At 40.8% G+C, this 25,014-nt stretch overlaps 1 long non-coding RNA gene across 1 annotated transcript in view; it reads left to right on the top strand.

The window, feature by feature from the left end:
* Nucleotides 1–2,255: 2,255 nt before the first annotated feature.
* LOC148051513 (uncharacterized) overlaps nt 2,256–25,014 on the top strand; it is a 49,371-nt gene continuing 26,612 nt past the window's right edge. Inside the window, exon 1 of the long non-coding RNA XR_015699831.1 lies at nt 2,256–2,410. This is a non-coding gene — a long non-coding RNA (uncharacterized LOC148051513). The remainder of the gene's footprint in view (nt 2,411–25,014) is intronic.

The raw sequence follows: 25,014 nt of genomic DNA, 5'->3' as shown, positions 1-25,014 counted from the left end.
ATTTGAGATCCAATATTTTCCTCCAGTAGATGAGACTGAATGCACCAAGAGCATTAACAACAGCAGATTCACCTAGGGCTGTAGATCTATGCCTTGATGCTGATACGTTGCAGGCCATTTATGCAAAAAGTGAGCAATCTGGAGCTGAGGGTGCAATCTTATTTTTTTTCTTTCATCCTTGACCACCTCAGCAGCTGGTAATTGAGGTAAAAATTGCCTGCTGAATTTAACAGTTGAATTTAACACCTTGTTGTTGTTGTTGTTATTAGGATTTGAGCATGGGGGCAAAGGGACTGCAATGAAATCCTTGCTGCTTCAGTTTCTCTCACTAGCTTTGCATTTGCAGTATTGCTGAAATACATGCAAGCATCCATCATTTAGTCCCTCTCTGAGTTCCCATCCATTAAGGCAGTAGAGAGGAACAGAGGTTTGTTTCTTGATATCCACACGCCTTTCGAGATACACACAGTCCACTCATTTTTTAGTAGAGTCGATGCATGCTGATTGATTCCTCATACACTTTAGAGATTGTTTCTATTTTCTTGAAAGACCAGTGTATGAATTTTAACATGCCATATACTCGGTGACAGACAATAATAAAGCATACTACTTTGACCTTTTCAGTTGCCTGCACTTTAATTTGCTGGCTATTCTCATTCCCCTTTGTTTATGGCCCCTCAATATAACTGGCAAGAAGAAAGTAGACTGGACAGCTAGTCAAGATGTAGATTATTTAGAAGGCTAAAGCCTGGTTTTATCATTGTGTTAAATGTTTATGGTCTTTTGTGGGTGATATGGGGCATTAAAATGATGATAGCCCATTCTTAGCTATAGAAACACAAAGTGGCACAAGCTCAACTTCATTTGTAGCGGCTTATGGGCCGGCGTTCAGCTTCCGCAGTGGTGGTGTAATCTGGATTAAGCCTTGTAGGAGTTAATGGGTTTTCTCTGAGTTTTGTAAATGAGCCTATGTGATTTATCTGAAAGTGGCTGTGTGGGTGCTCGCTTGGCCACAGCTCCAACTCCAAACTGCAGGCTAGTGGGAAATCAGGGGAAAAATGATCCCATTACTGCTTTTCCCCCTGCCGGCTTGATTTGCAATAGCTAACCCTGCTGCAGGCTGTGGCAGATTTCCTCCACCACATGGTCATGAAGATAGCAACTTGTCTGACTGATGCAGAGAAGTGGAAAGGGGTAACAGCTACCTGTGATCTTTCTCCATGCACTTGTGAAATAGAAGGCACAGTCCAAACTACAGCTTGAGAGACTCATTGTGTTTGGTTGTTATCAGCACACAACAAAACTTCTGATCATCCTTCAGCTTCGGGAAAGCCTAGAGGATATTTTCACGGTGAGAATGGTAAAAGGAGGACAAAATGCTCTGTTAAAAAGACTTGTTTGTGCAGGGATGTCTGAGAGTTTAGTGATGCTGCAGGTGGGAAATAAGAGTGACAGCAGAGCCTGGATTTTCATGGCAGAGCTGTGTGTATAATAGATCGCTTCAGTTTTCTGTTGGTTCTGAAAAGCTGCAAGTGGGATCTATACATTAATAAGAAAAGGGGTGATGAAAAAGGGAAAAAAAAGAAGCGGCTTTGGTCATTTGGTTTGTTTCATTTGCTCTCCATCTAATTGTTTTGATTTCAGGCTTGCTGTTATGTTTTTAATTCTTACGTCTCTGTAGGATCACAATAAAAAATACAACTAGGGGAATAGGGAAGGGTAGCCAAAGGTTGATTACAGTCTATTGCTCATTGCATAGATTTGTAGGTTGTTAAGGCAGAAGGAACTGTGATGATCTTCTAAACTAACGAACATGCTTTAAATTTCACTCACTGAGTCCTGCATCAAGCCTGACAACCTGTGGCTGAACTGACTCAAAGCTCTTCAAGTATGTACTCAGTCTTGATTTAAAAACTTAAAGGTTTAAAAAGATCTAGAGATCTTTAAGATTTAAGGAGATAGAGAACATCCTCCAGATGTTCTCAGAGAACATCCTCCAAGACCTCCGGATAATCTTTCACCAGTTAGAAACTCAGTGTAAAGAAAAAACAAATGGAAACACATGTGTCTCTTTTTTTTCCATTATTTTGAGTTTAATTTACAGCCTGTAGAGGTAGGAATGATGTGCCTGATGGTCTGACGAGTTTTAGAAGCACTAGAAAAGCTCTTTTTGCTTGGATAAATTAAGGCAGTGGTGAATTACTAACCTTTCCCCTTCCTTTTTTAGAAAGCAAAGAGGAGACGGAGAGGAAATTCTACCTCATGGATCCATAGAGCCCAACATCATTTGCCTGTTCTCCCAAGATGGCATGGCTTAGGCATCACTGTCTGGGAGGTGCTAACTACAAAGATGTCGCTTAGCTCTGGGAAATCAATGGGACTCACTGTGGAGTGAAGCGCTACCAGCAAGGTAAAATGTCAGAATGAAAGGATGCAGATATTTGGTAGAGCTGGCTGTAAATTTTCCATCCTAGTGCTTTCCTACAGAAAACTGTGGTTTTGATGAAAGCCTTTGTTTTCCTCAAGCAAAGGTTGTTCTGCAGAACTTGAATGTATCATTTTAGTTTGGGCTTTGAAACGTTCTGGTTTTGTTTGGGGCAAGAGAAAATGAAACTCTACATTAAAAGTCAAAGCTCAGCAAAAAACTTGAATAAATTCAGACACAAGGCATATTTCTACAGAAAGAGATAAATCTAACTTCCAGTCATGTTTGTTTAACTTTTTTATCAGCCAGTTCTCATCTTCTTGAAATATATCAGGGTTTCATGGATATTTGCTAAAGAACTGGGCCAAAAAAAAGGAAAGAGAATTCAGACTATGAGTTGGTTTTGAAATGTTTGATACTATAGCGAGAAGGAACTCAGACTATGGTTTTACAGATATAGACATTTGTCCCAGTTTCTCCAGTGACATAAATCAGCTCAGCTCTTTCGCACTCATGGGATCAAATTCCTAGCTGATGAACTAGAGCAACTCTATTGCTATGAGTCAAATTTACATCTGGAATAAAATGACACAGCTCTCTTCATGAAGTCAAGTGGACTAGATCTGCAGTGGTATAAATCTAAATTCATTAAGTTACCTGATGCAGATCAGTGGCAGATTTGACCCATTTGAGGTTTTATTGAACAGTCTGAACCACTGCTGAGGAGTCCTCACCACAGAGTTCAATAACTGAGAAGCTTTGAGCAGCGTGGCTTGGTCAGATGTTTCTGAAATCAGTCTTTGGAGGTGTTAACTCTGTTAATGCTGTTCTGCATAGAAGAGCTGAAAAGGGAAGAGAAAGGAGCAGTGCTTGTTGATCATGCAAATTATAGTCTAAGTAGTATAAGGATACAGAAAACGACCTGCAATCTATACATTCTGTGCTGGCAATTTTTTTCATTTTCCATTCTATCCAATTTTTTTTCTCTTGGATAACTTGTACTGCTGCACCAAGTGATCCACAGACTGTGTCATGTGCGTGGGATGGAAGGACAGAAAGTCACAAGTCTGACTTTGTGTCCTGACTTACAGAGATAGCTCAGAAGGGGGAAGATGCTTTCTTCCACTGTGGTTTCTGCTTTGTGCCCAAGCAGCTGCCTTCTGGTGCCTCACAGGGGATTTTTCAGAGTGTAGACATAGATCCATTAATAACTGTTCTGAGGCTTTGCATCCACAAGCTTTTTCGTAGCCACTAATCCTTAATGAAGATCAAAGAAATATTGGGAGACGAGAAATTATTTTCCCACCCCAGCTCCTGTTTCCCTCATTGTCCTGTTCAAAGAGGACTTCATACTTCTCACTGGTATAACGTGTCCAAAGAGCCCTTCTTAAAAGATTTCCCAACAGACAGTCCTGTAGTACCTGACTGGGCACCCTTACATTCCCTTCACCCCTCTAGAAGGACTATGCCAGATACATTTAAGATGGAGCTTTAATTCTCTGGTGAGTCCTTCTACCCTCCCCTGCATATATAGGTGCCTTTGTATTTCAGTCACTACTGCCTCTGAGGAAATAGGATGAGGTTATATATAATTTTTTTTCTACCTATGGCAAATAACAGCAAATGCCATTGTAGCAGCAAGAGGCAGTCATGGCATATCAGCAAGATTTTATTCAAGTCCTTGCCACCACCTATCAGACAGTTGCTAGCTGTCAGAAACGGAGCAGCAAAACCCAAATTCAGAAAGCCACTGAGAGCCTGAAGACCCGATGCTGGGTGCTTTTTTTGTCTGAGCTCATGTGACTGACCACGCAGTTGAGTTGTACTGTGTTTAGAAAGCTCGCATCTCACTTTCCATCAAATTAGTGTCATTTAATTTATTCATTTAATTTCTTCCCACGTTTGAACAAGGTTTTGCAGCCCTTCCATTCCAGTCCCAAGCTAAAACTATAGCTTTGTGATCTGTATTTATAAGCAGTAATTTAGGCATTTGCCTTTTATATACTGTCTTGATTAAGCAATGAAAGGAAATATAACAGCATGACAAAATCCTTTGTCAGAAGAAGAGTCTCCTGTTTTCATTCGCAGGGCTCAGAGAAGGTAAATTTTCTGGGAAAGATGATTGTAAGATGACTGTCTGTTGATGCTGTCCTTTTGCAAATCTCAGGCTGTGCTTGTCAAAGAAAAAAATGGAAATAAGTCACATGCAAGATGGTAAAGCTTGGAAGTGGAAGGTCTGCTCAGAAACTTTCTTGGCTATTATGACAGTCCTTGTGCTATGCCCATTAAATTTCCTGCAAATTCCTCCCAAATCACTCCTGTACAATATCTTTGTGAAAGAAAAGTATTAAAAAAAACCCCTCACTATGAGGACATCTATTCTTCCAAAGTTATTCCTGCTTTTCTCACCTCTGCTTTGAGTAGGTGAGTTCATTTAGGTACATTTCTGGAAAGACTTGGGCTTACCCCTGTTTGCAGAATGTTGTATCCTATCCCCTGTATAGTAGCTCTCAAAGTGGGCTGTGCGTTTTCTATGATGGCGCCTTGTTATCTTCTGAATTCCATGGAGAATTTCCTTGGAGGTAGTTACTTGCTAAGATATACCAGTGCTGCTGGGTTTTGATTTGGTGCATTCTTTTAATGTTCCAGATAACTCAAACCTAAGAATAAAGGCACGTATTCACTTAAGGGCACAGTTTGACAAATGGGAACAAAAGTAAGGACATCTTTAAAGAAGAGTCTGCTTGGCTGCTTCTACCTCCGCTTTGGTTAAACGGAAATCTCTATTTATTAATACAAGGTGCAGCTTTATTACCCAAAACGACTGCTGCTGAAATGTGATTACGTTGCTACTTTTGCACTGTCTTTCTCATTGTCCCATGTGCTTGCATGGAAATTATTTTGGTATGTTTGGTGAAGACTTAAAGACTGCGTAGTCCTTTCCTACCCCATTCCTGAATGGCAAGATATTGGCATGTAAATTCAAAGACTCTTATGCTTTTTAAAGAGTTTATATATCTCTTGGTTTTGAGCTCAGGGTACACTACAACATATTTCAATGCTCTTCAGAAAAACAATGGGGAGTATTTTTCATATACTTTCCTAATCGCATGGCTTCAGAGGCTGGGATTATAAGAAAGAATACCAACTATCAAGACTTGTAATAAAATTAGAAGTGTTGGTCAACTACATAATCCACATTGCTTTTCAATAACCTCTTGCTGTAAAGTCACCAAGGCAGATAATCAGGGTGATGAGATAAAGTGTGTGTTCTGCTATATTAATATAGTTTGAGATTCATCTTTTCAGATTCATGAGGAGTTTTTTAGTGTAAATTCAAAAGAAAATTATTTTACCAGCAAAGTTTAAAAAAAAAGTACTTCTTCCCACTCAGCTGACATTAGTAGGCGAGTTTGCCTCACCTAGAATGCTATATGATATTCCAAATTTATTGGGACTGTAAACAACAACTCTGCTTGCTTTATAGCTTTCCTGGGCTCCAACAGTAAAACACAATATCTCTATCTGGTTGGAATTATGTGTTATAACAGTTTTATGGTGGGGGGGGTAAAGCTCTGATAAAGATAAAATAGAGTTTTGCTTTTTTGTGTGACCTTGTCATTTGAAAAAGCATTGCACTCTAACGAGATATAATTTAAAAGACCTCTGGGAGCAAATTGAGTTTACTGAGATATTTCTAAGAGTAATTACTTACTGTGAGTTGTCAGTGTGCTCTGCTACAGTTCCTTTCCTAGCAAATGTAGATATCTGGGACTGTGTAGAATGGATTAGAGCTCCTACCATTAATGTTTGATGGGAGGCAGTAGTGAAAAAGATGGATGCTTATATAACTGACATTTCCAGCATTTATGGCCATAGACTAAAATGCCAGGCGCATAATTTCAAGTAAAATGGCAGACCCAACTCAATAATATTTAATGATGTAGTAGACCTTGGCTAGGAGAATAGCTAACGGAAGTCATTGCACTGCATTTATCGAATTGTTAAAATGAGTTGAATAATAATTGTGTTTTGCAGGAGTTTTGTTTTAGAAATTTATTTCTGAGATCTGGTATTCTGAAAATAAATTATTTATCGTTCCAGTCAACACAAAATATAGGAAAGACTTCAAGCTAGTTAACCAATGGCAAGATTTTTACGCTGACTTTGTCCTGGTGTTTATAGCACAGAAATATATTCAGTAGCTCAGGACACAGTTTGGAAGATTGGGTGAGACTGATTTGAAAAGGTAGTGAAAGATCAAATTACCTCCCAGGAGAATCTCCTTTTAGTAGTTTGACTCTTTACAAAGTCAGACCTTTTTGTCTGTCAGCATACTTCTAGGAATGTCAAGATTTAGATTCTGCAGAGAATGTTATATCACAGAGATACTTGCATGTCAGGACTATGATATCACTGATAATGTCAACAAACAGAATATTGACTTCTTCAGTACCCTTCTGCTAATATTTTAGAAAGCCTGGAAGAAACGGTAAGGACTTGAACCGATGGAGAACCTCAAATTGATGGAGGTCTGTAGGTGTCTTGATACCAGGTCTGCAGCCACAAAGTCTCTCAGGGCTCTCTCCCAGGCAGAGTTTCTCTGCATGGAAGGCACAGAACAAAGGTGGACTGGAGGAAGAAGTGTGCACGCCCTTCCATTTGTGGGCTTGTAGGATTTCCATTGGAAAGCCAATGCAGCAGTGTGTCAAGTTAGGTCTTCCAGCCAGAGCCAGGTGATTGTGCAGGCTTTCCAGAAGTTTAAAAATGAAAAATGGGCAGTATATGCATTCAGGTTCAACAACAACAAAAAACCCTCAGATTTTTACTTTTTGAAAGAGAATTTTGAAGGCATTTTATGTCTTCCAAAAATCTAAACATCTTGTTTTGAGTATTCTGAGTATTCTATCTATAACAAAAGGAAAATTTGGGATTGGAAAGAAATAAAGGAGCTTCATTTTTCAAATGCCAAGATAGAGTCTTGAATTTTTCAGTTTAAACCAAAACGGGATACACAAGGTAAATAAACAGAACACTGAATCAGTATACATGCCTCTCTATCAGCATATATCAGCTTCTTTTAGCGGTATATGGAAGAGTCATCAAGTTGCACCTCTTTAGCCTTTAAGACTTCAGGACGGAGAACAGTTGACGACACAAAGGAGGTGGTGGGATGGAGATTCCCTAAGCAGCCCCTTTCCCTTGATTGTGTCCTTAACATGCCCTGTGCAGCCTGCCTTCACCATAGTGTCCTGCACCCCTGAAGATGTCTTTTCAATGGATACAATCCCCTCAGCCCCTAGCAGGACTTAGTGGGAGACAGCACATCCCACTTGATAGGGCTTTAGAATGGCCTTTAGTTTTTTCTTTGTGGACTGCCACCTTGAGGAACCATTTTAACTCTGTTCCACCATTGACTGAGCTCCCCCCACCGCCCTTTGTTTTTTTACTAGAGGCATATAATTACCTGAGGTAAATGTAGGAAATGTTTCCTTGCTGTATCCCCAGCAGACCTCTTTACTAGCTATCTGAAAAGACTGAGTCCTGAATATCCGAGCTGCTTTGTTTCAGTGAAAGTTATGCTTAATTTTGTTTTTCTTCCAAAAAGCCACCAAGCCTGCTTGTCATGGCCTTGCATGTAAATTTATCAAAACTGCATTAATGTCAATGGGCCATGCTGTAGCTCTTAGCTGTACTTAGTAGGTCTTTCTGTTCTATGCAGAAATAAAACTGAACCGGGGCATATCTACACTTCACATCCAAGAAGCAGACCAGGTTAATGCAAAACTTATGGAGACTTTAGCTTAACTGCAGAATGTTTTAAAATAGTTCAAGCGTGGGAGGAATGGAAAGGCTGATGTTAATAGATCTCATAGGTAGGGCTGCTATAAGCCCCCAAGAAATGGTGTGGTGGAAAGTTTCTACAGAATTCCTACAGAATTGTAGGGGGCATCTCAAGAGCAGTGGTTAGGTGCTTATTTTTGGCCTTGCGTGTTTGGTACTGCAAGAACCAGTTTGCCAATCTGAGCAGCTTTCTGAGCCAGTAAAAACTCCTGGAGTAGAGCAAATGATAGTCATAAGCGTAAATTCCTATCAATGGCAAAATTTCCTCTCACTTTAACAGGGCCAGGATTTTCCTGTAGTGTGAAGTTCTGGAAGTTTAAATTAAACCTCTCTTCTTTCAGAACTGTCTAAAAAAAAAAAAAAACAACCCAAAGGACTTGGAAATTCCCCCCTGGAAAGTGTCAGCAGACGCCCAGAAGACATCTCCAGGGTCACTTAATTCTCTGGATCCTACCCAACATCTATTGAAGTTAATTGAAAAAACTCCCATTGACTCGAAGAGGTTTTGGATCTGGCTCAAACGGCTCTTAGTGGCAGCAGATTGCAAGAGGGAACCCCACTGTGTAATTCCAGCCATCTGCCTATGGGTAAGCATTTGATGATACAAATGTATTTGCTTGGAATGTGTCGTAAGGCACTTCGCTTCCAATTAGGCAGTATTTCAGACTGAAGGAGATCTCTCCCTCTCACCTGAGGCCTTTGTTATGGGAGATCTATTCTGAGCTGGTGATCCATAAAGTAGCAATACAAGCTTATGCACAGCAATGTCACAAGTTTCTTCTCTCTGTTCTGTGTATGTAAAAAGATAAGCTAGTGCTAGGTTAAGCTAGTGTTCAGATTCCTGCTTCTCTGCTGGATGAATGTAGAGCTGTTTGCATGAGACAAGACAAAATGTCGTCGTTTTGGTCTCAAACCTGTGCTCAGTGATACCATTGTCATTGCTATATCAACTGTGGGGTTAGATAAGAGAACTGTTTCAGAAACAGAAGAGAAGTATGCTGAGTGCAATATATAAGGACTCTCTTAATTAGCACACACAGCTGTGTGTTGCCCTTTTCATCTAAAACTGGTAAAGAAAGGGAATGATGTGTATGGAAAGCATATTTGAAGGACAGTTGTCTTCAGTAGTATTGCAACATAGCAGAGAATCAAATGAGGTTTGATGTAAAACACAGCCAGAGACTGTGTAAATTGCCCCAGCTGATTAGGAAACAGCAAAGCTGTTAGCATCCTGGAACATGATGCGTGTAACAAAATTGCTCAATGGTGTGAATTTGGAGGACAGCAACTGAGCAGCCTTATTGCGTGCCAGGCCTCAGTGGTGTCCTGTGCCTGCTTTAATCATCAATTACTGTAATGCTGGGGCAACCCACCAACAACTTAATTATTGTCAGGAGCTCCAGGCCATAGGTGGCTCCTCTAGGCTATGTTACATAGTAAAGCAAATCAAACAGCATGCAGGCTAGAAGGGACTGCGCTGTAGCCTCTGTCTCAGGGCGCAGGCAGTCCTTGAGCTTCTGCTGGAAGTGTCTCAAGGTTTTACTCTGTCAGACTCCGTGCACATGAGGAAGAGACATTCCCTAGTCAGGGAATCCATAGCACAAGGATAAAAAGACAAGCAATGATATATTTTAGAGTCTTGGGACAGCTGTGTACTACCAGTGCAGGCAGATGTAGCAGAGGCACTTCTGGTTATCAAAGTCATTTATTTGCCCAGGATGGCGAGTCTGAGAGCAGCCTAGATTTTGCACCATGATGAAAATCAGAGCAGGAAGCTTGCAATGGAGTCTTGCCCAGGCTCACAAAGGCTCCCAAGACTCTTTTGATTGCTTTCAGTCAGTTTAATCAAGCCCTTGGGCTCTTCTCTAACCGTTTGTCTGCCTCCAGGCACAAGAGTCTGCTCCTAATCTCCGTTTGGTGCTGGGCTAGATTGTGTCCTTGATAGCAATTTCCCATATGGATAATACAGACCTTTTGTTCCTTGTGGGTTCTTGGTTATATTGGTCAGAAACATATTCAACATCCATGGTTTTGTCCAGCAGACATTTCAATAAACATGCATATAAGCCAGAAGAAACTCCTCTGCAGAAGAGACCCTTTAGCTCAGTTCTGAAAAACAGTTGTGATCATGAAGCCAGTGATATGATAGCTTCAGTTTTTCTCTGGGCTGCAGTTCCCCTACAATACCAAGGCTCATAGGTCATAGGTGGGTGTCATTTAAGGAAATCACCTTCCAGATGATGTATGCTACAATACCCTGACATGGAGTGAAATGTTAGATTTCACCCCATTGCAGGCTGCTCTTCTGGGCAGGGACAGTGTGCTCCCAGCAAGCCCCTTGCCCAGCCTTGCAGAGAGTTCATTAGTTTGCAAAGCTCTGTCTACTTTTTACTGAAATATTCTTAAAAACTTGGTGTGCCAGGGCACAAAGTATTGACTAAAGGTGTCTGCAGCGAGATGGGCACTTGTGACAGAGTGGTGTTGATACTGCCCCATGGAAATGGAGTGGAGCTAACTGAGATTGAGCCAGTCTACGAAAGAGCTGAGTTCGTGCGATCCAAGCAAGATTGGCCAAGAGGCCTTCTGAATACATTGAGGTGGTGCTAACTGGAAAGAATAGGCTTAATTTGGAGCTAACAAGACTGTGCTGCCCTGATAAGGTGCTGCTCCTTGACATGTGTATTGGATAGGGACATGCGCATCCTGAAATCTCACAGTAGTCTCTGCATGTGACATGTAGCAGGTTGTTTTGTAGAGAACTGTAGCAAACTGCAGAAAACTAAGAGTTAATATGCAGGCTAGCAAGTCTAAGTTATTAAAATTCCCTTCAAGATAATAGATTGGAGGATCTTGCCCATTGTGCTAAAATGCCCAGTTAATTTGAGAGCCAAACAGATGGGAAATTTTGAGAAGGTAGGAGAGAAAAGGAGATAACAAAAGCTGCAGTTACATACACAAGATCTGCTCTGAAATAACAGCTATATATGGAAATGATTTGCAGGATATTGCCCATATGCTTCCCAAACCTGCGTCCTGGCTGCAGTGTTTTTGATTACATCCCCAAATGCTGTCACATCTTTTGTAGTGCTGTAGCTGAGAGGGGTTTTGGATGTGAAGATGGGCAAAACCAGCAAGATTAATTTCAATATTAAAAGCTGATGATCTTTCACAAAGGTGTTCAGCAGCACTACGCCATCATGGCTGCAGATCTCTCCATGAGCAGGCTGCAGAAACAGGTTGCCTGTCCATTTGTAGCTGGGTGGCCCATACCAGCCCACAGCAGCCTTGCCAGGAACATTGTGCAATGCACACACCTGCTCTCCTAGTGGCAGAAGAAACATCAAGCCCTCGTCTTCAGGGCCCTGTGCTGTTCTCCCCATCCCACCTACCTCTCCTTCCTGTGGCTCGAGTGACTCCATACTCCCTACTCCATACTCATCAGCTAGCTAGTTACGAGATATCAAGATTTTAGGTGGTTGTTTAGATTTAGCTTGGCTAACTGCTTTGACAGATGCTTTCGAACATCTTCGCATAAAGGATATAAAACCTCTTTCCTTGTAGCCAATTTGTGGCACTTTAAGGACTTGTTTGGCTGTTCTTTCTTCCTTAAAATCTCTCAGATCTCATCTTTCATCCCCATGTTCAGTTGTGGGACTTTTTTCTGTATACATGCTCCCCTCTTCTGGAAGCAAAGGAAAATGGCTGCTTTTGTGTGGAACCTCTCAAACACTGCCAGTATACAAGAACATTAAAGCAGCTTTAGAAGGAACATGTTTTCTCACATAGCGGAAATGTGAGGATGTAACAGCCCCATCTTTTGCCCTCTGCTCTGTTGAAATCCCTGTATAAGTCTTCATTCTTCTGTTTCTTATCTGTGAACAGGGGGGCAACGTCGTTAACCTCAATATTCTGGGTGGTTGGATAATAAAATATCAAATCAAACTCAGTGTAGAAAAAAACCCAAAGTGGTGCACATTGGGGAAAAAATCAGTCCTAACTGTACACTCAGCAATGGGTGGCCAGCTACCCATTAGCCTTTCAAGAGAAAGATGTTGGGGTTAAAATAGATAGTTCTGCCACAGTATTGGCTTAATGATCAGTAGCAGTCCTCAAAGCAAGTGTAAGGTTAGGAATTATGAAGGAATAGACAACATGGTAGAAGTCATTGTTATAGCACTGTATAAATCCATGACTCCCACCTCTTGAGCACTCTGTATTTCTGGCAGCCTTACATTTGAATAATCTGGAAAACATCCAAAAGACATATCAAGGACAACCAAAATATGGAAGAGCTTCAGCACAGGGAATGATCAAGCAGCTTAGGACTTTTTTAGCTGGAAAAGCAATGGCTGGAAGACTGTGAAATTATTTCATGGTAGAGAATGGTTGTTCAGTGTTTTTTCCAGGACTTCAAGTACTAGAGTTCAGTGAGGAAAAACTATCACTCAAAGGCTTAAAGCAATTCAAGGGAGCATTTCTTCACAAACCATATAGTGCAGCCATGGAAACTCTTGATGCAGAATGTTGTAACCACTGAAAGTTTACAAGCATTCAAAAAAAAACCCAAAACCAAAACAAACCACTGGAAAAATCCACATGAGAGATGTGAAAAGCTAACTGTTCAAACAATGATGACAGTTCTGCGTCTAAGATGTCCTGAGCTTCAAGTACTTGTGCAGGGAGGGAGTGTTATTAAAGTCCGTAGCTTCTAGTTGAATTTCATGTGAACCTTTTCTTTTATCCTTACTCAGGTCTGTAAGAGAGCTTTTTCTTCTCCCTGTCAACATTATGGAGAGATGGCTAAACTGGTCTTTTCCCTCTGGGAAGGTCTGTGTGAGGACTGTCTCACAGAGAATGACCGTGACCTTCTGTTTGCAGGGTGGACGGCAATTTCTTTGTGAAGAATTTTGTCTCTTGAAACCTTGTCCTACAGTTCATAACATGTGAAATTGGTCTTTTCTGAAGGAGTGGTTTTTTTCCTATGGTTCTTGCATCTTTGAAAGGAAAGTTGAGGAGAAAAATACAAGAGATCACAAAACGCTTATTACTCATAGTGTGATTCAGCAGGAAACAGAAGGGTAAGAGAGCTCTTGAGCAGAGGCTGAGGAGAGGAGGCAGGAAAGAAGCCTCGTGTCTTGCAGGGAGGCCAGAATCACTCGCTTGTTTATTGATATTATAACCTGAAAAGGCAAACTGTGAAGTTGGAAGTAACCAGTGCCCAAGGACTCTTTGCAAGCTTATCAAATCCAGCCCATCTCACACAACTTGGCACTGAATGGAGGCTCTTTCAGACCAAGGGAGTTGCAGATCACTCATTGGCAATAGCGGCCGGTCCCCACCAAGTAGATTATGGCTTCATTCCCTTTCTCTCTCAGATGAGTTTTGTCAGGTACTTCCTAGTCACAGTGTGACATAATTAGGTTTCTGGCTGCTTTTTAGCCTGGTCTGGTTAATAAAACCCTGGGCTAGGACTCAAGAGAACTGATTTATATGCTGGGTTCTGCAGCTGAGAGCCAGGAGGTCAATCAGTTCCTCATGATTGTGTCTCAGTGTCTTCAGCTGCTAAACAGAAAAGAAAATGCACATGTTTTAGAAGGGCTTTAGGATCAATGAGAGCAAAGAAGTGCTAGATAGGCTCTGAGCTAGCCCTCTGCACAACTATGTGCGCCTGTTGTTTTAGGGTCTAGACAGAGTGCTTCTGTGGGTCTGCTGGGACTTGCTGAAGATGATGTACCACTATTTGCTCCTTGTTTTCCCTTTCTCATCCTTCCAGGAGGAATGCTTGTCCTCCCAGTTGTGGTGTCTCCCAAGCCTGTGCAAGATTTCTGATCTGCTTCAGTGCTGGGAATGCTTTAAAAGAATCTGTGTTACTTTGCGCTAAAATGAATTGGGAGCACTTGCATGAGCCACTCAGGTATGTTAGCTGTAATGTGTTATAGCCAGTCAGGGCAGTGAGATCTTAAGCTACTCCAGTGAGGTCTGCCAGAGAACATTTGTCTCAGCCTTTTTTTCCATATATTCACAGATATTAGTTGTATGACAGACCTCTCAGCTGATGCTGGAACAGGCTTCAACTCTCACAGCTTTAACCCTTTACACTCAGCTATGTATCTCCAATGACAGTCTTCCTGGGGGCCTCTAGATAAGTCTTTTTGAACTTGCATGTGTTCTATCTATGGCAAAATTCATATTTATCCTGCGTATTTGTCCTGCTTCCTATTTGGAAGGAGGATCTGAAGAGAAACAGTCAGGGAGCTGCTTAGCAGTGTAGGATGCTTTGAGAAAAGCCATTGTGTGAAGTAGCTCAGAGGAGGAGAGCTGACAAAACCAAAACCTGAAATCCGCTGATGCTTCCAAATGCATCCGAGAAGCTGCGGAAGCTCAGAGTTGAGTTCTTTCAAAGTGAGGGTGCTGGGGCCATGGTCCAACCATGAGGTGCCAGAGCTGTCTTGAAATATTTTTGCCTAAAGAACTACCAGCAAAGCAGCATACAGCTTGGTCCAGGCTGCAGCATGAGCTGGAAACACAGGCTGCTTCTCCCTCCTCCAAGTCAGAGCAGTGGGGAAGGCTGAGATTCTCGGGTCTGTTCTTCCCTCATTTGAAACTGCAAATGTCAGGGAGCAGTGGTGGACAACAGGCAAGGCAGTGCCAGCACGTGGCTCCTTGGCTGCGAAGGCAAAACTGGACTTTGCTGCTCCCTAGAAGAGGGATGATGGCAGGGCTCAGCTATAACAGACTATTTTCTCTGCAAGAACTCAAAGGCCTGTCTTGTATAGTTGTTTGAGAAGAGCAGATTCATATATGCCTGCAGCCTAGGCTCGAGGTAAATGCCCATGATAGGCAGAGGGGATGACTTCTGTAGCTCCCTTGGGTGCTTTCTCAGTTAAAAAAAAAATGGGATTACTCTGTTATTTGTAGTCACCTACTGATATCAGATACTAAAGAAAAGTAGAAGTTTAGTGATGAGAGCAGAAGACTGGGATTGAGGTTCCAAATGTTTTCCTGAAGATATCAGGGTCCGGTTACTGTTCAAACCTGGGAGAAGTCTTGCGGAACTTGCCCATGTTGATGGGCATGCATGTTATTTCTTCAAGTATGGTATGTTCAGTGAATGATTATTGTTTCTGTGGTATTTATACAACTTCTTTTTCCAACATTGGAGCTTCCTTAAATTTTTCTCCACACAATTATCTTTGTACCTCTCTGTGTTATAGCTCCTATTATTTAGAGGGTAACTGAGATGGGGAGGCTAAACAGCTTAGTATTATTCTGTACAACATACAGCTTTCAAACATATTCTTCTGAAGCCATATACAGACAAACACCCACCAAGCTGTCTCCATCTTCCTCTGTGAAAGAAAGAAATTCCAGCTGAGAAGTGATGAGAAGAGATCCTTGCAAAGAGACAGGCTGAGTAAAATGCAGCAGGACATGGGAGTGTGCTCATTGCTCCTCATTAGTGGAGGAATCTGTGCGGCACATCACAGCACACACAGGCTCATGTGACAGCTAATGCACCTCCACACTATAACAAGTCAAGCTGGGAGGACACAAAAGTGAGAAATTTGTCTTTATTCTCCTAATATTGTTTTCAGCAGGTTTTAACTTAGGCAGTCTCTCAGAATATACTGGCAAGTGCTTTCAAAGATGAAATTTTAAGTGAGCTCAAATTGCTTTGTGCAGGAAGATTTTGTGGCTACATTTTTAAGTAAGAATTTCAAAAATCTGAAGCTGAAAAGCATTTCTTTCCAAGTTATCTATGTTAATGTAAAAAAAAAAACAAAACAAAAACAAACCACCCACAAACACACTCAACCCTGGTCTCTCTTTTCTACCAAAATTAATAAATACTCGGTTTGAGCTAGTGTTTTATTTTTTCTGAGATTCAGTAATGACTTATTCAGTTACAGGAAAGTATAAAGCTTCTGTTATTTACAGAAAAGCAAAACAAATATTTGTAGTAGAATCATAGATTTTTGTGCTCGGAAATGTGTCCAGTAAACACTGTAAAGCATTGATACATACACCAAAGCGAGAAAAGAATACAGGCTTACAGTCTATGGAATAGCTGCTAAAAAGCTTGTAAAGGGTTTTGCATAGTATACATTTGACCTTCGTAAATGCATAAATAAAAATGCAATAAGAAAACCTAGGAAGAATAAAACATCTACATCTTGTCTGCTCTGTTGCAGTGGTCCTTTATCAGAAAAACATGTCTGTTTATCACAGATTCCAATTTCTAATGACTTCCTTGGTACAAAGGACCAGCAATACCATTCTTCAAAACAATTGTCACCTTTCCAGTGAAATCCATAGGGAATTTACCTTTGCAAGACAGATAAGCCAATAATTAGTTTTACTAGAGTCTGCATAAGCTGTGTATCATGAGCCAGTGAAATGACAGAAATGTAGACTGAAGTGAACTGCACTGTATTCCTCTTAAAATCGGTGAGATTGGCCCCAAGTGGTATATTTGTCCATGTATTGCATCTTTAAAAAGTGCGATTTCTTTACCTGAACTGTGTACTTTGATCAATGGAAGAAACACAGGTATTTGGTATTTGTATTGGTAAGTATTATCCTACAAATAGGTTCTCTAGTGCTATTTGCCCACAAAATACAGGTATGGCAGGATGTAGAGGTGCAAAAGACTTGGGCTAATCAGAAATATTGTCAAAATTAGGGTCTTGGTTGGTTTTGGTTTGTTTTATTTGACTTGATTGTAGGTATCCTTTTTGTGAGAGAGATTTTTGAAAGGTCTCAGCCCACTGAAATCAAGGAATTAATTGCCACTGACTTTACTCTGATGGGTGAAGGATGCCCCCATGGTCCAAAGGGCTTCAGCCTGGAAATTACTACTCAATCTGACTCTTGCCCAGAGAAATGCACTAATCAAAAAATACTTGGAGCTCTGTCTCACTAATGCTTCTCTCTGAGTACCAAGTCAGAAAGCACTACCGATTTTCATCATTAAAGCTTGCCTCAGATCAGGAGGTGACAGCTCTGCTGTCAGAGAACCAAGAAGCATTGATGCCATACATATTTATCTTCCTACAAATGGAAGAAACTACAGTGGAGTCATGTTTTCCCATTTATAGGTGGGTATCAAGGTTTCCAAAGCACATGGGAACGTAAATGTGATGCATTTAAGTTACAGAGTTGAAGGTTAGTCAAGGCTAGTGAGACACGGCTTAGGCAGGAACAGAAGAGTAAGCACATTCCCAAGCAGAAAAAAAGAACGCCAGCATCATGCCTCGTAAATAGGCTGTCAGTGGCCTTTGTGTGTGTGAGTCTCAGGGACCATTAAATGGGAATCCAAGTTCATATAAATAAAAAAAAAAAAAAAAGCAAACCCTTATGATATTTTCATGCTGTAACTCAAACATTTTCCTCCTTACTGTTTTTTATTTTCATTTGAAGCGTGAAACTGAAATCTGTTTTCTAACACCCTCCTGCAAAAAAACAAAAAAAAACAACAAACCTCCAAACAAAACAAAAAAATCACTCTGTCTCCCAAAAAAGTATTTCACTGTGTTTTCTTTTGGGGCTACTGCCTGGGCTGGACCTGATTCAGTGCCCTGGATTTTAACACTGAAATGTTCTGCCATTTGTTTTGATAGTTTTGGGATCAGGCTCCCAGATGAAGACTTTCAAATTGTTTTCGCTGATGGAGCTCAACCATTATACATCCAGAAACTCCACCATGCTATTAGCTGTGAGCTAGGATCCCATGCACAATTATGATGATAAATTAGCCAGCTGAGATCTATGCCTGAGAAAAAAATGGAAATTGGGGATTTGGTGAGTGACCTGCCAGTTCTAGAAAAGGAGGCGGGGGGGGGGGGGGGGGGGGGGGGGAAAAAATGCTCACAGAAATAAATATTTAGATGTTTTCTATCTCACTTCTCCCTGACATATATGTTTTGCCAAAGCTCATATTGAACTACTGTGTTTTGAATAAGACTTCTGAAATATTGAAAAAGAAGAAAATTTCAAGGATATTTCCAAATGAGTAACCATTTCAGAAGGAAAAATTGAAATGTTTTGTTACAGATTCTTAGACGGATTCAGAGCAAGCAGTCTGGTTCAGGGTAAGGATTTGTGACATGCTTGCTGATACTGTGAAATCTGCAGTCTTGTGGTTGAAAAAAACCCTTTGCTTGGCACGGCTGGAAACAGAAGCACCCTGATTTCTTGTCACTAATGATAACAGCATTTTATTTTGTTCACACTGTCATGTCTGTTAATGATACATGCACAGAGCTCTAAGTGGGCTTATTCTTCATAGAATATTTCTATTACTTCTACATAGAGTTAGATTTAGACATGAGAATCCTAATATCTTACCAAACTTGTAGGTGAATGCCAGAGTAATTTATTATTCGTTAATAATTAACGTTGAGTACTTTCCTGCCAGAAGGGTTTAGACTCATACACTGGTTCAACTGCAGTCTCACTGCATCCCAAGTTGGGATGTGGCCAGCCATAGTAGCACATTTTTCAGTCCCCATTAATGCACAAAATCTTTAAAAATGAAGCTCCTGTTAGTACATGTGTTCCCCTTGGGCATGATATATGAACGTGTTTGAGGAGTTGGGGTGTAGGGATGTATCTTCTGCAAACAAGTAGTTTTGTTAATATTTTGTAAATTTTTTAATTACATTTTTGCCTTAATCTCAAGTTCTGAAAATCAGCACTGGCAGATGTAGCAGTGGATGTGAACAGTACATCAAGGTCTCTTGCCATTGCTCAAGTTTCAAAGTTGTTTGGTTTATTGGCAGGAATGTCTAGAAGGTAAAGTATTTGATAACTTTCCAGTGCACTATTATGATGTTGAACCTGCTGCAAGAAAACAGGGATTAGAAATGAGATTGTAATGAAATGACAGCATAGGTGCACAAAACTGAGTCCAATTTTTATTGGACTTAGCAGATATGGGGGTATCCCCTGACGATTACAATTATTTTTAGCTGAGGTGTTCGGACTGGATTGGTTTAATTACAGGGTTTTCTACTGAGCAAACTTAATGGGTTTAGGCCTAACATCTGCCTTAGGCTTTGGCCCTTGAGTTAATTCCACCCTAATTCTTGGCTCTGCCCCAGTACTGACATCTGGGGGAAGTCTCTCCACTGCAGAGGCATGGAGGAACAACAGTGCCGCTATGAGTTTCAATTTTACTGTTTCCATACTGGTACTAAACTAGCCCCCATTAAACTGATTAAGTTTTTAACAAATTATTCAGCTTGCTGAAAGGTTACCCAATGTAGCTACTTATTAGTCACTTTTCAAATCCTTAACAAGCTATTTATGACACCTTCATGTGCAGGTACAAAGCCTTCTGGAGGATTCCTCCAATTTAATTTCTCTAGCTTAAAGCCGAATGGAGAGAACAAAGGCAGAGCTCGCAGTCACTAATTAAGAGGATGAAGGAAGGCAGAGGGGATGCTGACAGGAGGTGACAGGCTCATTGAAAAGAAAAAGCTACATCCTGAGAATGGGGAGATATTACAGACAATTCTTTGAGGCTTGCTGAAGTGCAAAACTAATCCATGAGTATCTCACCAACTCTTTTTGTTAAAAACTGCTTTGTCCTTCACTATTTACTTAATACTGCACAAAAGCAGTTTATAATTTCACATCTGAAATAATACTGAGTACAAATTCTGTTTTTCTTTGCCAAAGGACTTTGGTAGGAATGTAGTCCCTTGATTACCAAATGCTTCACGAGAAGCTGTCAAAGGAGCCAGGCTGGGAAACAGGATTTCCCCGGTCCCATGAGCATGTTGCCTGAGGCTGACATAACTCACATGTCAAAGTCTCAGGAAACCTTGCTGTCCAGGCGGCCTGAGTGTCCTGGCCAAGTCCTCTAGCAGAGAGAGATTTCACTGGAGCAGATTTGGCAATGAGAGAGCTTTGCTTTGTGGGGCAAAGATGGGCTTTTCTGTCAGTGCCCATGGGCTCTCTAGTGTCAAGGGCAGGAAGACAGAAGGAATTTCTGTGGTTTTGACAAAACTTCTTGCCAGTGTGGTATCACCTTCTCATGTAAAAATCCCAATTAAAAAAAAAAAAAGTAATAAATTTTAAACAATCCCCACTCCTCTAAAAAAATAAAGAAAAGGGAGAGTCACTGATCATTCACTTTGGCATAAACTCATTGTCAGCCTTTCTACTGTCCTCACCTGCTGTTCATTTTCTCTGTGGTTACTTGGTCTTTTCATTCCCCAGTTTCCATCCTTCTTTTAGCTTCTCCCTTACTCCCCCTTTTTTTAAATATTAAGTTGCTGGTGTTTGTGCAGCTATGATATTCACCAAAATAATTTTCTCGCTGTAGACAAGGGAGAGATTCCCCGCTCTGGAGCCGCATTTCTTCAGGGAGTCACCAGGGACTTTGCAGCCACGATGCAAATGCATATTCTTCAATTTCATTTTCCCTTCATTGTCTTTGCTGCCTCAAACCTGTGTCCATGATGACTTTGGTGTCAACACCAACATAAATTGCTTGAAGCACCCAGTTCCTGCTTGGGAGACTGAAATGGCCAGTACCCAAACCTGTGCCATTTGGTGGCAATTATTGCTTTCCTGAAAGTGTTGGCAGAACAGGATACACAATGACTACTTGACTGCTGCTTTTCTCAGCCCCACTTGTTAAATGTAAATTAAAATGATATTTTGTCAAGCTACAAAAAACACAAGGATAGGTGCCCATCAGGCAACTGGGAGGTAGGTAACCCTGCATCTCCAGAGCCGGCTTGGATGGGCTCAGAGAGCCCCTGTTTGATCTGGCTGCCCTCCATCCTGGCGTGAGGTGCTCCGTTGTCAGCACCGCCATGCACAGGTGAGTGCCCATAAAGCATGGACTGTCAACGTCAGAAGTGGGGACCCTTGCTGTGTGTTCACGCAGTCCATGACACAGCAGGCTCTGTTCTCAACTGGGGCTTGGACTCTTCAGGTGTGACTTTATTATAGTAACAGCCATAGGGCTGGCTTGGTTGTCCTTGGTAAATTCCTGTAACACTTCTAATTGGTTCATGATCCTGGGGAGAAAGAAATCGACAGTTGAAATAGTAAAGCTTAAGCACTGCTGAAGTGCTGTTTTGTGGCACTTGAGTTGAATGGGAGCCCTAGCTGAAGAGGAGGGCTCATTTGTAAAGCTGCCTCTTTCTTTGCCAGTTTCTAAAAATTTTTATTAACAGAACAACTGTTTCATTAGCGCGCTGATTAGCTGCAGAATTTCTCTGCTGTTGAAGACGTGTGAAGGACAAGCTCTTAACACAAAAGGAGCAATCAAGGAGAAGCAACTGGTTGCAGCATGCATAACTAATTACTAAATGCTCTTACACCATCCTATTGTATTTACTCATGTACAGAGATCCTGGACCTCACCGTACAAGGGACTGGAGACAGGGCAAGTTATACATACAGCTGAGCAAAGAGGAGCTGAGCTCTGTGAAGCACATCTGCTTCTGAGTATCACCAGGCTGAGGAGGTAAATGCAGCAGGGAGAACAGGGGATGACATACACTGAAAGATCCTCATCGTAGGAGCCACGGAGGTGGATGGGAAATGGACTGGAAGGGGATACAAAGGTTGGTTGTGCTTTGGCTTGCTAAGGAGGCAGACTCCAAGAAGTATTTTTGCATTTGTGGGAAATGCATTCAGTCTCCAGTGAAGGAAGCCCCAAGTCCTTATTTCTGGGGTGATGCTGACTCTGACGACTGTCAACTCAGACCATCCATGCTGGAACCATGTATAATGCAAGACATACCTGAGCTAGTTTTTATCTTGCGTATTCAAGTGATGAGCATTGATGAGCAGCTTGGGGTGCTGCAGGACAAGCTGTACATACCCACTGAGAACAGTGGGTTAAGCCCCGGCTGGTGCATCTCAGGGTGTTCAGGCCAAGTGTCCATGGCCAAGCTGCAGGCAGTATAGGCAAACCAGGGTCTGGCACTATTCGTAGCTGCTGGCCATCCTAGCTTATGCATTTGACAAATAAAATGGGTGTGCCACGGGTAGTGAGAAGCCGGCAATATGACAGAGAGAATATTTATCTTTACTTTTCTTATCTATCGGGCTTAGTGTAGAAGGACTCTCCCAAAAGGTGTGTGATTTAATGCTCATTGAATTGAGTGGGATTTTTTTTTTTGGTTCAATATGAAGTTTTTTTACAGCTTTTGAGTAATCAAAAGGGACATTTTCAATTTTCTTTTTTTACAACAGCAACTAATGCCTAATTTTCACGTTATGCAGGCACTTCATTTTTGAAAGTCCTTTGAATTTTTCTCAGGAAAATCAACTTTGAAAAGTTATTCATTTCAAATCAGCTTAACCTTTATTTTCCAAAACTGAAATTAGATAAAAATTTTGCCCAGAGGCTATACTACGTTAATTTCAATTTTTCGTAGTAAAATAACATTCTCTAAAATGATACTGCTTGCTTCTGTTACAGAATGAAGGTCAGATTCTCCATCCACCCATGTCTGTGGTATCTTGGCATCAGAGTTAATGTTCTTCCTGTTCAGTACCTGTTACTTTCATTATCTATCCAATCTTTTTTTTAACACAATAACTGACTTTTCTAGTATGTGATTAATGTCCTCAAATAGGTACAGCTATCAACTGGCATGTATGGGCTAGAGGTATTACATGAATTATGCAGACTGCTGGATGAAGTTGGCATTTGAATACAATTCCCTTTATAAAAATTGATCTCTCGTTTTCTCCCCTAATCAGTCATTTGTAGTCTACTTATTTTTTTTACTCTGATCCTTCTTTTCTAATTAACTCTTTCATCCTCCTCTGAGAGCTTTTGCAGCTTGACTAGAAGCAGATCTGCTGAGAAGGCCTCTTTACTTCTACATTAATAATAACTCCAAAACAGAAACCTGTATTAAGAATATGATAAATGGGGGCGTTTATTTCAATTAACACTCGCAAGAAATGGTACATTTCGTAGGCCATAGTTTTAGAAGAAGTCATAAATGCAGCAAAGTACCATTCCAGGAAATTTTCATTGCCAGTTTACACAGTCCTTTTGAGCTATGCAAAGTGAGTTGTATAGGTATATACTATACTATACTATGTCCCAAAGAGCTTGCAGTCTTACAAGATAACAGGAGATGGGAGTAACACGTTTTTTGCTCATAGTTGAACTAGCTGTTTGTGCCCAGGGCCAACTAGAAGCAGATATTCTTTTTTAGCTGCTGATCCAAGTGCCCTCAAATTAAATAAGCTGTGCACTGTGAGTAGAAGGGCTGTCATTTGGGGGGGGCATAACTCTCTCTCACCCATTTTGCATTGGTGTAAAATGACCCCAAGGCAGTGATCAAGATACTCAGAAGACAGCTGGAAAGATTGTAGATGTTGTTTAATGATGAAAGGACACTTTGTGTTTGCAACAAAGAGGTATTTAATGCAATGTACTTAATATTAGTGAAAAAAACTTGTTCTTTTAGCAGCTGCAGTATTCTCTATGCCAAAGAAATGCCAGGAAGTTTTTCTGTGAAGTGGTGGTATATGTGTACCACATAGCTGTCCAAAACAAATTAAATATATGTGCCTATGCTCATATTTAAAACTAAAGTGATCACTATACTTGCAGTGTAATTATGTTTTAGTTACAAGATAACGACTTAATTATACTTTTTCATATTTGTAATTTACTGTTAATAATATAACCAAATGTTTTCCTACATGTTTTATAATCATTGTAGAGTAAATATACTTAGCTATTAGCAGTATATCTTAGTTTGTCAAAATGGTAATATATACAATGTTATTACCTTCAGCTTCATGTATATCGCCTTTAATTACATGATGAAAAGCAAAACTTTATAATAGAACAAGTCTGTAGTTACATAAATCTTACTGAAAAATATGATCGTGTACCTATTAATATCCATAGCTAATCTTTACTTTCAGCTGATATAACCTGCATATCTCTAGTGACTGCTCTGGAGTGTGGGTGTAAGGTAATAAGCTCCTTTGCACTAAGTGATAATCACTATGAGGTCCTGCCCTAAATTGCCTCTCAGCACTAGCAGATTATGAAATGTTAAATAAATGCATATAATGGGAGGAGAACTAGACCCCGGGGTTTAAATGAGACATGCTTATAGCAAATGAATAGTTATGTTGTGTTTAAAGCAGATTAAAATACATCTTAATGGATTTCATTCTTCTTATAGCTTTCTCTGTGTAAAGTTGTATTTAGTTGTAAGTAGGGTATGCGCTGCAAGCCTGTGGGCATACAGAAGTAACCTTGTGCTCTTAATGCTGTGCCTTCTTCTCTACTGGTGACTCTCCATTTTTCCTTTTCCAGTCTATTGTTCTTCCACCTGCTCCCATTTTTGCAGGTACAGAAAGAGGTGAGGATCTACTCTGACATTTTATGTCTCTCTTCCCTGGCTCTAAAGAGGGAATACTGACCTTATGCCAATTTTTTTTTGTGTGAAGATAAACCTGTGGCTGTTTGTGAGGCTCTTACCTATTATGATAATGAAGGCTGTATTACTTAAAGCAAGTGGAAGATGAGGGGACACATCTGTAGGGAAGTGTCTTGCATCACAGGGGAGCTCTGATTAGAAGTTTTGGATGAAGGAATGCATTTCACCATAATGGTATTCTGACCCTGCTATTATTACTGATGTGTGTTATTTAATATCCCTACACAAGATAATTGGATATAATTAAAGTGGGCAGACTTCTCAAGTAAGTCAAGATCCTCTTTTCAAAGGGCAAATCTG

Source organism: Nipponia nippon, unplaced genomic scaffold (genome assembly GCF_047370975.1).
Source record: "Nipponia nippon isolate SJK-2023a ecotype South Korea unplaced genomic scaffold, ASM4737097v1 scaffold_6, whole genome shotgun sequence".
In the NCBI taxonomy this organism is placed as follows: Eukaryota; Metazoa; Chordata; class Aves; order Pelecaniformes; family Threskiornithidae; genus Nipponia; species Nipponia nippon.
The sequence above is the reverse complement of the archived record's forward strand: the minus strand, read 5'-3'. Positions and strand labels throughout refer to the sequence as shown.